Below are 15,319 nucleotides of genomic sequence, written 5' to 3' on the forward strand. Positions count from 1 at the left end.
CCGTATTCCCCCCCCAAAAAAAAAAAAAAAAAAAAAAAAACACATACAAGTGACTAATAATCTCAACATCACCAACCATCAGAGAAATAAGATTCAAAAACACAAAGAAACATTACCTCACCTTAAGTTACACTAGCTATTAAGAAAAGGGGGACAAAGTCAACACTGGCAAGGATTCATAGAAGTAACTGCATATATTAGGACATGTTTAGGTATGTGCATTGTTCATTAGGAAATGTCCACAAGATGGTGGGTCATATTTACATGCATTTTTTTGTCCATTATACATGGTGGATCATAGCAGCATTAAAAATACATACAATTTAATACCTTAATGTTTCTAAAAAGCTAATAGAACTATTAACAAATGTGAACAATACAATGTAATGTTTGATGTTGAAGAAGATGAATATATAAATATCTTTGATTTGATTACTGTATAATTAATTGTATAATGTATGCAGGTCTTAAAAACTATTCTGTAGCCCACAAGACATATGTCGATCATGTATACTATAAATTATAACTAAAATTCTTTAAAAAGTAAAATATTTTAGCCATCCTCCCCCAAGACTAAAAATAAAAGTGAAAATGAAATATGGTTACAAAAATTAAGGATGGCATTCTCAAATGCACACCACATATTTCATGATATAAATCACTAGAAACATCACCTGTTAGGTAATGTAAGACAGGAACTTCTGTAAAAGCCCATATGAGATCTGGCTCCCCTAAACAGTAGGCTACTAGGCTGTTGGTGAAAATATAAATTAGTATAGCCGTCAAGGAAAATAGTATGAAGGTTCCTCAGAAAACTAAAAATACTATTACAATGTGATTCAGCAATCCCACTACTAATCATATATTCAAAGGAAAGAAAATCAGTATGTTGCATAGATACTGCAATGTTTATTCACAATAACTAAGATATAAAATCAATTTAAGTGTACTAAAAAATGAACAGATAAAAAAATTGTAGTGCATATATTAGAATACTATTCAATCATTGAAAAAAATTAAAGTCTTGTCATTGGGGCACCATGGAAAAGTCTGGAAGACAGTATGTTAAGTGAAATAAACTAGACACAGAAAGAGAAATAGCACATGTTTTTACTCATATGTGGAAACTAAAAAAGATGACTTAATAGAAGTACAAGGTAGAATGGTAATTACTAGAAGCTGGAAAGTGTTGGGGTGGGGGATAGAGAGATGCTGATTAATTGATACATATTAGAGTTAGGTAAGAAGAATAAGTTCTAAAGTTCTATAGCATAGCAGAGTAACTATAGTTAATAATTTAATGTATATTTTGGAGTTTAAAGAGGGTTTTGAATATTCCCAATACAAATTAATGATAAGTGTTTGAGATGATGGATATGTTAATTACCCTGATTTGATCATTACATATAGCATTCATGTACTGAATTATCAAACTGTACTCCATAAATATGTACACTTATTATGTGTCATTAGTAAACAAATAAGCTTTGAAAAAATAAATACACGCTCAGTGTATGTTTGACTGATTAATAACTGTGTTAATTTTACCCTCATGGTATTCCCCAGGGAAGGAGTCAGAAGTAGGTCTGACTTGTCTTGTCCTTCACCAAAAATCAGAGAAAATTATATAACTTCCTTTTCCATTGCAGTAATGATTTCAAAATCAAAATATCAGCAATTGTATTTTTCCTTTTTATAAAATCAAAAATACACTGTACTATTCTCTCTCTCTCAGAGATGAACTCCTTATGTTTTTTAAAGTCTAGGCTGTTAAAGTAGACCAAATGAGTATTTCATCCCTCAGAGAATGTTGACGTCATTCTGTTTAAGACATCCATTGGGAGTGGGGAAAGGAAATATATGCTCGCTGTATCTTCAAAACTCTCTTGAATAATTATACACAGTAGTTAGTACAAGTCCCGTAGCTCTTTTTCAGACAAAGTCCCCTTTGTTTTCAGCAGAAGTTTTCTCTGTAAGAGGATTCCTAGCTCAGAAGAGTCTAGACTTAAAATAAAATATCCTTTGCCCCTGCAGACAAATCCTCAGACTCTAGTACAGAGGAAAAATTAGAAACAAATAATTTCTGGTGAAAAATACCCCTGCTCTGATTTGGAACCTACTGAAAGCTGTGGAAATTAGTCTCTTAAACTGGTACACACAGAAAAGTCCTCAATGCAGTGTCTTCTGGGAATGCCTAAGGTAGAGGAACAGGGCTTATTTGTTAGAAAGGAGATAAAATGACAGCCCACATTGCCTAATTTGAGGATCATCACTTGAACCTCTTATCTCCTATAACTCTTGTCCTCCTTTCCCTTTCTTGGCTTGAAATGCTTGAGGCATTGGCCCATTATGATGATGAGAAATCTGTGAAAGATTTGATTAAAAATAATTGCATATTAACCATATTTAAGGCATTACACCAGAGTCTTCAGTCCTCACAACAACTCAACTAAGTATTATTACCTTATCTTTTAAATAAATAAGTTGAGGTACTAGGAAATTCAACAAATATTACATGGCAACACAGCTAACTGGCAGACAGGAACACCATTTAAATCCGAGTATTCAATTCTAGGTATTGCACTATGTTCGTCACTTGGCCCCCAAATACCTTCAGGCTATATTACTGAGAGTCAGCCCAAGAGGAGAAATAATGGATTCTCCTATAAGTTTGAAATGGCGTATTTGGCAGATGAGAGTAAGAACATTAAATACATATAATGACTTTTAAAAGAAATTTCCCATTGAGGTGCTCTGAGCCTTAAAACTTAATTTAATACAGCCTGCTCTGCAGAAGACTTTGTAGATTGCTAAAACTTTCATTTATATAATACCGTGAGAAGCTGTGCCATTTTATATCTCTTGATGGCTTGTAAAAGAAGTATTTATACCATGTCAAACCTTCAATCAATATTACCTTTAGAAGCTTCTAGAATTTTCCTTTAGAAATGACTCAGTGCCTAATACTAATTATTCCTCAAAGTTCTATAAACTCATTGCCAAATGGACAACTTTAGGAAATGTGCCTATTGGCACTGGAGTTAGTCTATAGGGCAGATATTGACTCACTTCCCATAAAATATAATATCAACTCAAGACAGACAAATAACATTGTCCATCCATCCAGTTGAGTACTTTCATTTTACAGTTTTATCTACTATCAAAAAGCTACTTGTTTACTGGGCATTCTTATCTTTTCTCTGCATGAACTGCCCTTGCAATAAAGAAAGCCAAGGATTTTGACAGTGCATGGAGATTTGGTTTTGATTTGAAACCAGCTCAAGATTTCACTTTGACTCCCTCCTCTCAGTTGCTTATAATTCATACAAAGCCATAATACAAAGCATGGCTTGAACTATTAGCACCTCTCTCTATTCTAGGAAGTAGTAGAAATATCCCCTGAGTAGCCCACCAAGAGCAAATTAATCTCTGAGTATGTCAAGGGATTTTTTTTTCAGAATTATAAATGATCTGATATGATTGGAATAGCTGACACCTAGTCAAAATAATATAAAAAGGGAACAGTCTACTCTTCTGAGCATTTCACTTTAGAAATAGCACTCAATGGATGTCAAAGGGTAAAATAAAAGCATCATCTTTTTCAATTGCCAAATGACAAAGATACTTGATTTAGAAGGAATTGAAAGGCCCATATACCCACAAATCTCTCCCCCACCAACATGTCAGGTTCTTGAACATTCTGTCATTACCAATTCCACTCTCAGACCTGCTGGTGGGAGATGCAGTCATTTCGTTCATTTAAGAGATTGTATTAACTGACAAAGTTAGGTATCTCTCTTCTGTGCTAGCATTATACACTGTGCTGCCTTCACCGATAACATTCATCACATTGGATTTTGATTGTTTCTGTTTTGACTTTCACACTACTTTCTTCGATTCTTGGAGAAAGGGAACAATTAGACTGCATTTCAGTGTCAAAGATAGTAACCAAATTTAATTACATTATATTCGTAAATATTTCATGAATATATAACTGAATAGAGAAATGAAAAAGTAATGAAGACATAAATTACAAATTACAATGACAGGCAGGGATGTATTTATGTTATTAAGCCATTATCAGCTGCAGCAGAAAACAAGCCCCCTTAAGCAAAGGTTGCAAATTGGTGTTTTTTTCAAGGTATATGGAGCCCATAGATGAGATTTATATAATTCATACAGTGTGATCCAGAACAGCGTTTTAAAAATAAAGCAATAACAATCCATTTTCAGAAGAAAAAAACAGGAAATTTCATATTTAAAAAAATATCTGTATGTCCATCTTTTCATGGGAAATTGGAACATCTAGCAATATAGAGTTGATAATCCTATGTAGCAATTCCTTGTTGTCCCCTTTAGATGAGGCATGGGCTTTACTTTTCTTTATAGTTCCTATTTAGCCTATTTAATTTCTTTATTTTAGCTGCCTGGCAAATAGAGATATTGGGAATTGTGCCCTAAGAGAGAATGATACAAGCCAAGAATGTTATCTATAGAAGTTGGAAGTGAGAGAAGAGACTACATCACCAAGTCAGGGCACGATTTAATGGGAACCAATGTGAAAACTACCAACACTTCATAATGGCACTGGGCATCCTGCAAAAGGGAATAAGAGTGTGAAAGTAGACCTTTGTCATACTTTATAAATGATTTAAGAGTCAACCCCGTAAAGAGGAATTAAATTCCAAAATCATAATAATATTGTAAAAATAATACTTCTTCATCAAGTATAGGACTAGGTTTTAAGGCATTCTCTTCCTTCATATAGCATGATGTAATATTTACACTAACTTGGAATTTCATGCTACAAACACCATTTTCACTGAAGTGAAGATTTAAGTTAATGTAAAAGCTGAAAATAAATGGAGAAAGTGGCCCAGATAGTGTTTGCCCAATTAAAGAGCCAATCAGTAATTTCTTTTAGTGAACCTTGGAATATAATTTTGCTTTCTTCCATTCACATGCAAATTCACTACATCAATCGCACAAAAGATGTGCAATGAAAGAGATTCAAATATTATGTATCCTAATACTAGGGGTATAACATTCCAAGCGATTTTTTTCATAAAGCTTTTGTTTTAGTTTGTATAACAATAAGACAGCTGTTTCTGTTCATCCAGGATTTTTCTTTTTTTATTTCCTATTTTTTATAGAAAACTGGTGACTGTGATTACAGCAGAATGTCTTCCTAAATCATATTCAAATTAGTAAAATTTTCTTTTAAAAATCATTGAAAAATGCAAAGTGTTTCTACAACAAAGTTAAATTTTATAAACCCAAATGTTTTTTAGAAGCAACAGGCCCTATGGAAACCATTTCTACACATTGTTTTCAGGACTTGTGGGCAGAAAAATCTCAACAAAAGATAGATAACTGAAAAATCATTAGAAAGAAAATAAAGAATGAGACCCAACCTCTGTGGTACAGTCAGTAGCTAACCCAATGATGGAGCTAGAAGCCATATGCCAACAAAAGCTCAAGTCCCCTTCCCAGTTGGCCTTAAGGAAAATAAAAATCAAAAGTGACAACAGAAAGAAAGTAAAAAATGAAATTTTGCACCAATCTGACTTGGGGATACTTTTATGTACCATCAATCCAAAAAATACCTCTATTTTAGAACAAAACACATTATTTGCAATGTGAGATGATACAATTACTTTTCCCATTACTATTAGTGGTTATAGAAAATAAGAAAGGAAAGTTGAGTGAATAAAGAGGTTTTAAAATTTTTTTTTTTTTTTTTTTTTTTTGCTTTTTTTTTTTTTTTTTGGAGAGATTCTCACTATAGGGTGCATGCACTCACCAGAAGGACAGAGAGACAGACAGAAAGCGAGAAATCACCCCCCAGAGGGGATGGTCACGCCACAATCCCTTCTCCTCCATTCTCCTCTCAAGATCTTGGACACGCACGCACAAGCGCCTGGCGTGAGTTTTAAGCCACCGGGTCTGGGACGCGAACCGCGGTCGACTACGTGGGAGTCCAGCGACATAGCCATTACACTAACTGCTGGTTCCCGAATAAAGATTCTTGAAGTAAGAAAAGATATTTATGTGCAGAGAAAAATAAATTTAAACTACAGAAATATCTAAATTTGACCTAAACTTCCCATTATTTACTATTCTTTTGGAAGACATATTAAGGCTTTCCCTAATAACTGACTAAAAACATACTTCCCACTGTTGTGTTTTCAGGACGTGATGAGGAAGTATTATTTATACAATATTAGTAAGATTTTGGAATTTGATCTAGAAGGTCTTTGTGATTTCAATTAAGTACATCCTATCTACCATGGTTGAAATAAGAATAGTTCTTTCAAAATCCCAGATGTTTAATGAGTATCTCCTATGTTTTAAGGAAAAGGGATTTTAGTGCAGTCATTGCCCATAGGGGCTGATTTCTCACTTTCCTTCTTTCTCTCTCCAGGGAGCATACACATCCTAAGGTAAAAATCTAAATAAAGAAATAAATAAGTGGTACTCTATGAAAAAGTTGACCATTTCAGCTTAGTAACTCAGACTGCTTTTATTTAGAAGAATCAAAATACTCTGAAATGCACCAATGTTCTATGTATACTTCTCATTTTTCCACATAGAATAATAAAAGATATATGTTCAGCTATTGAGGTTTCATAAAATTAATAATTTTAGCCACATCATTAAAAATATTAATTAAAACTGGACTTTTCCTTTCTTTTTATACACTGCAACATCAAGCACTGAAGAATATAACTGTAGATTGTTTTGTTCATACTGGTTCAATCTGTACTGAGACTCCAGCAGTTTTTATCCATTATTTTTTTTTTGGGGGGGGAGTTTTTGCTATAGGGTGCGTGCGCTCACCAGAAACACAGAAAGAGACAGACAAAAAGCAGAGAAATCATCCCCCATTCCCCGAGGGGGGATGGCCACGCTGCAATCCCTTCTCCTCCATTCCCGAGATCTCCTCTCGGGATCTTGGGCATGCACGCACACGCGCCCAGCGTGAGTTTAAGCCACTGGGTATGGTACTCGAACCGCGGTCAACTACATGGGAGTCCAGCGACATAGCCATTACGCCAACTCCTGGTCCCCATATCCACCATTTTTTATACCATCAGTACAAATGTATACACAGTGAAAAAGTCAAAAGATGTCACAGTATTATAGTGAAAAAAAAATTTTAAGTTTTTGCCATAGGGCATGTGTACTTGCCAGAGAGAGAGAGATAAAGTAGGAGATCAATTACCAAAAGGCATGGCTATGCTGCAATCCCTTCTTCTCTAGTCTCCTCTCAGGATTTTGGGCAGGCATGCTCACGTACAAAATGAGATATTCAAACCGCTGGATCTGGGCCTTAAACTGAAGTCAGTATGTGGGAGTCCAGCACTTTAACCACCATGCCATCTGTTGGACCAAGAGAGTAAGTTTTTAATGTCCTAATTTTTTCTTCTAGAATTAAGCAGAGTCCCAGAAACTAATATTCTGGGATTTTTTTTTTATTTTTTTTTTTTTTAGTTTTTTGTCATAGGGCACATGAGCTTGCCAGAGAGACAGTGAAAGGTAAAGTGAAAGTCCCCCTCCAGAGAGGATGGTCACATCATACCTTTTCCTCCATTCTCCTCTAAGGATTTGGGGCATTCATGTGCACACACGTGCCCCAAGTGATTTTGAAACCATCAAGTGTGAGACTCATACAATAGTAGGCCATCTGGGAGTCCAGCACCTTAACTACCATACCACTTACTGACTTCAATATCCTGAGATTTGATGAACAAATCTTTCCTTATCTGTAATTAAATCATTCTAAATCTTTGTTTTAAACCTTACAAATTTTGCCCCAAATATTTTCCATTTTAAATAATAGTCTGTCTAATTGAAGCAAACGTACAAAATGAGATATTCAAACCGCTGGATCTGGGCCTTAAACTGAAGTCAGTATGTGGGAGTCCAGCACTTTAACCACCATGCCATCTGTTGGACCAAGAGAGTAAGTTTTTAATGTCCTAATTTTTTCTTCTAGAATTAAGCAGAGTCCCAGAAACTAATATTCTGGGATTTTTTTTTTATTTTTTTTTTTTTTAGTTTTTTGTCATAGGGCACATGAGCTTGCCAGAGAGACAGTGAAAGGTAAAGTGAAAGTCCCCCTCCAGAGAGGATGGTCACATCATACCTTTTCCTCCATTCTCCTCTAAGGATTTGGGGCATTCATGTGCACACACGTGCCCCAAGTGATTTTGAAACCATCAAGTGTGAGACTCATACAATAGTAGGCCATCTGGGAGTCCAGCACCTTAACTACCATACCACTTACTGACTTCAATATCCTGAGATTTGATGAACAAATCTTTCCTTATCTGTAATTAAATCATTCTAAATCTTTGTTTTAAACCTTACAAATTTTGCCCCAAATATTTTCCATTTTAAATAATAGTCTGTCTAATTGAAGCAAATTGCTAATGGGACACTATTTAAAGCAAGTACTGGGAAACTCATGCACTAATTATCATTTGTTTCCATGAAACTTTTTATTTCAGCCTTAATCTCTTTGATAGTCATGAAGTTATTCAGAAGTAGGTTATTTAGTTTATATGTATTTGTGTATTTTCAGGAGTTTTTCCTGAAATTAATATCAAGTATAATTCCATTATGGTCAGAGAGGATTCTAGATATAGTTTCTATGGCTTTGAATCTATAAAGGCTGGTTTTGTGCCCTATCATGTAGTCAATCTTCAAAAAGGTACCATGCTAGGCTGAGAAAAATGTGTATTTCATGGGATTTGGGTGGAAAGTTCTATAGATGTCTGTCTAGTCCACCTGATCTATGGTATCATTTAGGTCCTGTTTCTCTTTGCTTATTTTTTGTCTCATTGATCTATCTAAAGGAGATAATGAGGTGTTGAGATTTCCAATAATTAGTGTGTTACAGTCTCTCTCTCCTTTTAGATCTAGCAGTCTTCCCTTCACATATTTGGCTGGTCCTGAATTGGGCATATAGATATTTATAAGCATTATATTTTCTTGATGAATTAGACTTTTACTGCTATATAATTCCCTTCTTTGTCTCTTCTTACAGTTTTTTTTTTCTTAAAGCCAATTTTATCTGAAATCAGTATAGTGACTCGCACTCGTTTTTGGTTTTTATTTGTATGGAATACCTTTTTCCAGTCCTTCACTTTTAATCTATGAATATCTTTATCCATGAAATGTGTTTCTTGTAGGCAGCAGAAAGAGGGATTTTATTTATTTTTTTTTTATCCATTCGGTCACTCTGTGTCTCTTGATAGGAGACCCAAAAGGAAGGGACCTTTCCAAATTCATTCTATGAAGCCTCTATCACCCTCATTCTCAAAACAGATATGGATATGACAAAAAAGGAAAACTACAGACTTATATCTCTGATGAATATAGATGTAAAAATTATCAGCAAGATACTTAACAACCATGTCCAACAGCATATAAAAAATATTATTCATCATGACCAGGTAGGCTTTATTCCAGGGATGCAAGGGTGGTTCAACATATGCAAAGCCATAAATATAATACAACATATTATCAGAAAGAAAGATAAAAAAATATATGATCATTTCAATCAATGCAGAAAAAGCATTTGACAAAATACAATATTCCTTCATGATTAAGACTCTCAGTAAAAGCAGGATAGAAGTATCATTTCTCAACCTATAGCTAACATTATGCTAAATGGGGATGAGCTGAAAGCTTTTCTACTAAAAACTGGTACAAGACAAAGCTGCCCACTCACTCCACTCCTATTCAATATAGTACTGGAAGTCCTAATCAATGTGATCAGACAAGAGAATGAAGTGTCATTTCAAGAGGGAAAGAAAAGTTGAAATTACTTCTGCAGATGATATGACTATATACATAGAAGACCCAATAGTATCCACAAAAAGAACTTTTCGAAGTAATAAATGCATACAGTAAAGTGGTTGGATACAAAATTAACTTACAAAAGTCTATAGCATTTCTATATACAAACAACAAGCAGACAGAGGCAGAACTGAAGAAAGTAATCCAATTTACCATAGCCACAAAAAGTACAAGATACTGGGACCAGCAGTTAGCGTAATGACTGTGTTGCTGGACTCCCACATAGTCAAATGCGGTTCGCGTCCCGGACCTGGTGGCTTAAAACTCGCGCCGGGTGTCTGAGCATGCGTGCCCGAGATCCAGAGAGGAGAATGGAGGAGTAGGGATTGCGGCGTGGCCATCCCCCCTGGGGGGTGATTTCTCGCTTTCTGTCTCTCTGTTTCTCTCTGTCTGGCAAGCATACATGCCCTATAGCAAAAACTTCTCCAAAAAAAAAAAAAAAGTACAAGATACTTAGGAATAAAACTAACCAAGGAAGTCAAAGAGCTCTATTACAAAAACTGAAAATCATTAAAAAGAAATAGAAAATGACACAAAAAAGTGGATGGACATCCCATGTTTCTGGATGGGGGAGAATTATTATAATCAATATGGCAATCCTACCCAAATTAATCTACATATTTAATGAAATCCCCATAAAATTACAAGAGACATTATTCACAGATATAGAGAAGACAATTGTAGAACTTATCTGGAATCATAAAAGACACTGTGTTGCCAAAAAAATCCTATGCAAAAGGAGTGGAGTCAGTTGCATCTCACTTCCTGACCCAAAAATATATTACAAAGCTATGATTATCAAAATAGCATGATAGTGACACAAAACAGACATGAGGACCAATGGAACTAGTCCAGACCCCAGAAATAAACTCCAAAACATACAGCCAACTGATCTTTGACAAAGGGTACCAGTCAATCCAGTGGGAAACATAAAACATCTTTAGCAAATGGTGTAGGAAAAACTGGGTTATCCACCTGCAGAAAGATTCATCTGAACCCCTATTTGTCACCGTTAACAAAAATCAACTCAAAGTGGATCAAAGATCTAAACTTAAAAACTTAAGACCTCATACTATAAAACTACCAGTGAAAAACACTGGGAAAACTCTGGGAGACACTGGGGTGGGCAAAGATTTCTTAAGCAAAACCCCCAAAGCACAGGCAATAAGCCCCAAAATAGACAAGTGGAATTACAGAGAATAAGATGTTCCTGCACAGCAAAGGACACAGTAATTAGTGTGAATTGACAACCCTTGGAATAGGAGAAAATTTTTTTAACCTATGCCTCAGATAAGAGACTGATAACCATTCTACACAGGGAACTCAAGCAGCTTACCTAGACGAAAATGATTAACCCGATTAATAGATGGGGAAATGAGCTGAATAAACAACTCTCTAAGGAAGACATACAAACAGCCAAAAAGCATATGAAAAAATGCTCAAAATCCTTCATCAGAAGCAAGATGCAGATCAAAACTACAATGAGATACAACCTAATCCCAGTCAGAATGGGGAAAAATAAAAAAAAAAAAAAAAAGGTAAAGGCTGGCTGGGATGTGGTAAAAGGGGAACTCTCCTACATTGTTGGTGGGAATGTAAATTTGTCCAACCACTATGGAGAACAGTATGAGGGTTCTTCAAAGACCTTCAAATAGAACTACCAGATGATCAGATGATCCAGTAATTCCACTCCTGTATCTACCCAAAGGACAGAAGAATGCTCAGTTGGAAAAGTGCTTGTACATCTATATATATTGAGACATTATTCACGATTGCTAAGACATGGAATCAACCCAAATGTCCACACACAGATGAATGGATTGAATAAGTGTGGCACATATACTCAATGGAATACTAATCAGCCATAAAAGAACAACAAGACCCTGGCATTTGATAGAAAATGGACAAATAAGAAAGATTTCTTGCTGGGTGAACCAATTCACACTATGGAACAGAGACATTGTATATCACCTCTTAATATATACTGATTCCACACCACTCTGTGGTAGAGACTGAAAGACTAGAAGAAAAAAAAGCACTGAAAATTGTTATGGACACTAAGGACAAAATGGAAGGAGAGTGGGAGAGGGGAAGAGTGCAAGAAAGGAGGGAATTTTGGGGAAAAACAGAGAGGTAAAACATTTGTGGGACACAGATATGGCTTATTATTTGTTGATGATGATGTGTATAGTATTCTCAACTAGACTGGTCTGAGGTGTACATCATGTTGTGGAAATAGCCATTGAATGTTTAATTTTAAAAAGTAATAGAAAAAATAAACTAAGTCCTAGGAGGCTGTTGATAGGGATTAATTACCTGAGCGAATGAATAATCTGACTTTTTTACATACAAACAAGATTTTTATATCTTGCTTCTTGATGGAAAGGGATAAATCCAAACCAAATAATTAGGAAGCATGCACTTGTAGTCCAAGCCAGGCTACAGACACAGGAGGACTATTACTACAAGATTTCTTTTTTTAAATTAATTTATTTTAAATTCATTCACTGAGCATCATCACAGCATACAAAGTGTGATTTCTCATCCAAAATACACTGTATAGTGGCTTAATTATATATGTTATCATTGACAAATAATTTTCTATTTCTTGTTTCATATATATATTCTCCCCCTATTTCTCACCCTCTGCCATTTCCCACCCTCTTCCCACACTGTCTTTGGTGTCTACAGTTGCTTTCCTTTCCTTCCCCCCCCCAGCCCCAATGCTTTATTGATTCACAAAATCTCTTAATCTAACTATTTTCAATAGCAAGTTCAGCTGATATATACATATCTGAACACATGTCTTACTTTAGGCATGAATCTCTGAGTAGAATGAATATACTATAAAGTAGCACCTAGCTGATGCTATATAGTTTACTACAGTCATTAAATTGGCATTTTTTAACATATGGTGTTCATTTCAAGAAAAGAAGTTTTAGTTTTAATAAATCAAAATTAAAAAGCTGCTAAGAGAGCTTTGCTTAAAACTTAAAGCTAAAAAATAGGTTAGGATTCTGTTCAAATAGTAGGTACATGAACCTATTGGTAGTTCAAGACAAGACAAAAAAAATCCTTAAATTTGGAAAACAAAGCATAGAAGAAAATCAGTAATGTTTTAGTCAAAAGTCATAAGATTATATTTCACCAGTTCAGTCTCATGCACTTAATCTATCTTCTGTGTGGTCTGATCTTCCTGTTTAAATTCTGGAACATAACATCAGCTCCAGACTTGTCCCAACCACTAAGCTGTCCAGTTTCTTGGTTGTTTTTGAACTCTTATTTCTATGTGTCTGTATTTAGTTTTCCTGGTATAGCACTCCCTTCAAAACTTCTTGGAGAGCTGGTCTGGTGTTGGTAACACCTTTCAGATTTTGTTTATCTGAGCATGTCCTTGTCTTTTCTTCGCATTTGAAGGATTAGCTTGCTGGGTAGAGTATTCTCGGTTGAAATTGCTTTTCCCTTAACACTTTGAATATATTTTCCCATTCTTCCCTTGCTCACATTGTTTCTGATCAGAGGTCTGCTGTTAACCTGATGGGATAGCCTTTGTAGGTAATTTGATGTTTCTCTCTCGCCAGTCTCAGTATCTTGTCTTAGTCTGTGGTTTTGGTCAGTCAAGCTATAATGCGTCTTAGAGAAGATCTTCTTGGGTGATTTTATTTGGGATCCCTTGTATTTCTTAGGACTGAATCTTTGAATGTCTCTCTAAGTTTGGAAAGTTTTCTTCCAGGATTTCATGGAATGGATTATCAATACCCTTATTAGCCTCTTCGCCTTCTGGAACACCAATTACCCAGATGTTTGGATATTTAATGGTATTTAGTATTTTTCGTATATTATTCTAATTTTGGGGGGCTATTTTCCCAGTTTTAGTGGTGGAATTTTCAAGGTCAATGATTCTATCTTCTACATCTGAGATTCAATCCTCTGTATGATCTAGTCTACTTTTAATACTTTTGATACTTTCAAAGGAGGTTTTGATTTTCTGTATTAGAGCCTTCATCTCTAACAGCTCCATTTTATTCTTTTTTAGGGTATATATTTCCTCTTTCAGATCATGCAAGAACTTCCTCACCTCCGGGAAATCATTGGTTCTTTCCTCATGTGTCTTCATTGTCTCTCTTCTCTTGCATCTCTGTAGCTTTGTCATTATGAATATTCTGAATTCTTTATTTGACATTTCCATGAGTTCCATTGCACTGTCTGTGGATGAAGAGGAGTTATTGTTTTCCCTTGGAGGAGAGGTATTTTCTTGTTTTCTCATATTTTTTGTGTCCCTGTGGTGATTTCTGGCCATCAGGTGGGTTGTGCATTTCTTCCTAATTCTTGAAGTTCAGTCTGAGCTTTCAGAGACGTGCTGGAGGAGATAATAGAAATCTCTCTTTTGTTCTGTTTTTCACTCTTTGTGCATCAGATGCAGTGGGAGTTGAGGAATATTTTGACCCTAAGAGTAATCAGATGTTTGGATACTGTTCACTTAGACCTTCCTAGATACTCAGTTCTTGGAGACTGAGCTGACAAGGGATGGAGTTAAAAGAAAAAGGAAAAGGAAAGAGGAGAAGAGGAAAGAAGGAAAAAAATATTTAAAAGGATGATAAAATAATTTTATATTTTAATTTTAAAAGGCAAAAAATGAAAACTGTGTGGTACAAAAACAATATTTTAGAACTGAAATTTAGTAGCCATCTAAGAATGGGTCTTGGTTTGTGCCTCTCTTCGAAGAGAGTGGGAAAGGCATGAATTAGCAAGTTAAAGGAGGGGCTTGAGAGCCCAGAAAATACTTTACCCTAAAATTTAAAAAATAAATAAATAAAAAACACAGGGAGACAAAGAAACAGAGAAAAATGAAGAGAAGGAGACAGAGGTTACCCTATGAATCTAGAAATGGATCTGGAGGGAGAATTCTCAGCAGAAAGTCTTCATTTTTAGTCCCCAAAAGCAATATTTCACAGCTGAAGTTTTGTAGCCATCTCAGAATGGGCGTTGGATTGTGCCTCTCCAATCTAGAAATAGATCTGGAGGGAGAAGTCTCAGCATAAAATCTTCATTTTAAGTTCCTGAAAGCAATATTTCAAAGATGAAGTTCAGTAGCCATCTCAGAATGGGCCTTGGCTCACTCCCCTTTCCAAAAATATATTACAAAGCTGTGGTAATAAAAACAGCATGGTACTGGCACAGAAACAGACATGTGGACCAATGGAACAGAATAGAGTCCCCAGAAATAAGTGCCCAAACATACAGTCAACTGATCTTTGACAAGGGGTACCAGTCAATCCAGTGGGAAAATGAAAGCCTCTTCAGCAAGTGGTGCTGGAAAAGTTGGACATCCACTTGCAGAAAGATGAATCTGAACCCTACCTCTCTCCTTTGACAAAAATCAAGTCAAGATGGATCAAGGATCTAAATCTAAGACCTCAAACTATAAAGCTGCTCCTGAAAAACTCTGGGG

General features: G+C 35.5%; 1 pseudogene; it reads left to right on the forward strand.

Moving 5' to 3' along the window:
- Nucleotides 1–15,319, forward strand: part of LOC102494717 (interferon-induced protein with tetratricopeptide repeats 5-like) — a 120,631-nt pseudogene that overhangs the window by 52,605 nt on the left and 52,707 nt on the right.

Source organism: Tupaia chinensis, unplaced genomic scaffold (assembly GCF_000334495.1).
Source record: "Tupaia chinensis unplaced genomic scaffold, TupChi_1.0 Scaffold000135_1, whole genome shotgun sequence".
Lineage (NCBI taxonomy): Eukaryota > Metazoa > Chordata > Mammalia > Scandentia > Tupaiidae > Tupaia > Tupaia belangeri.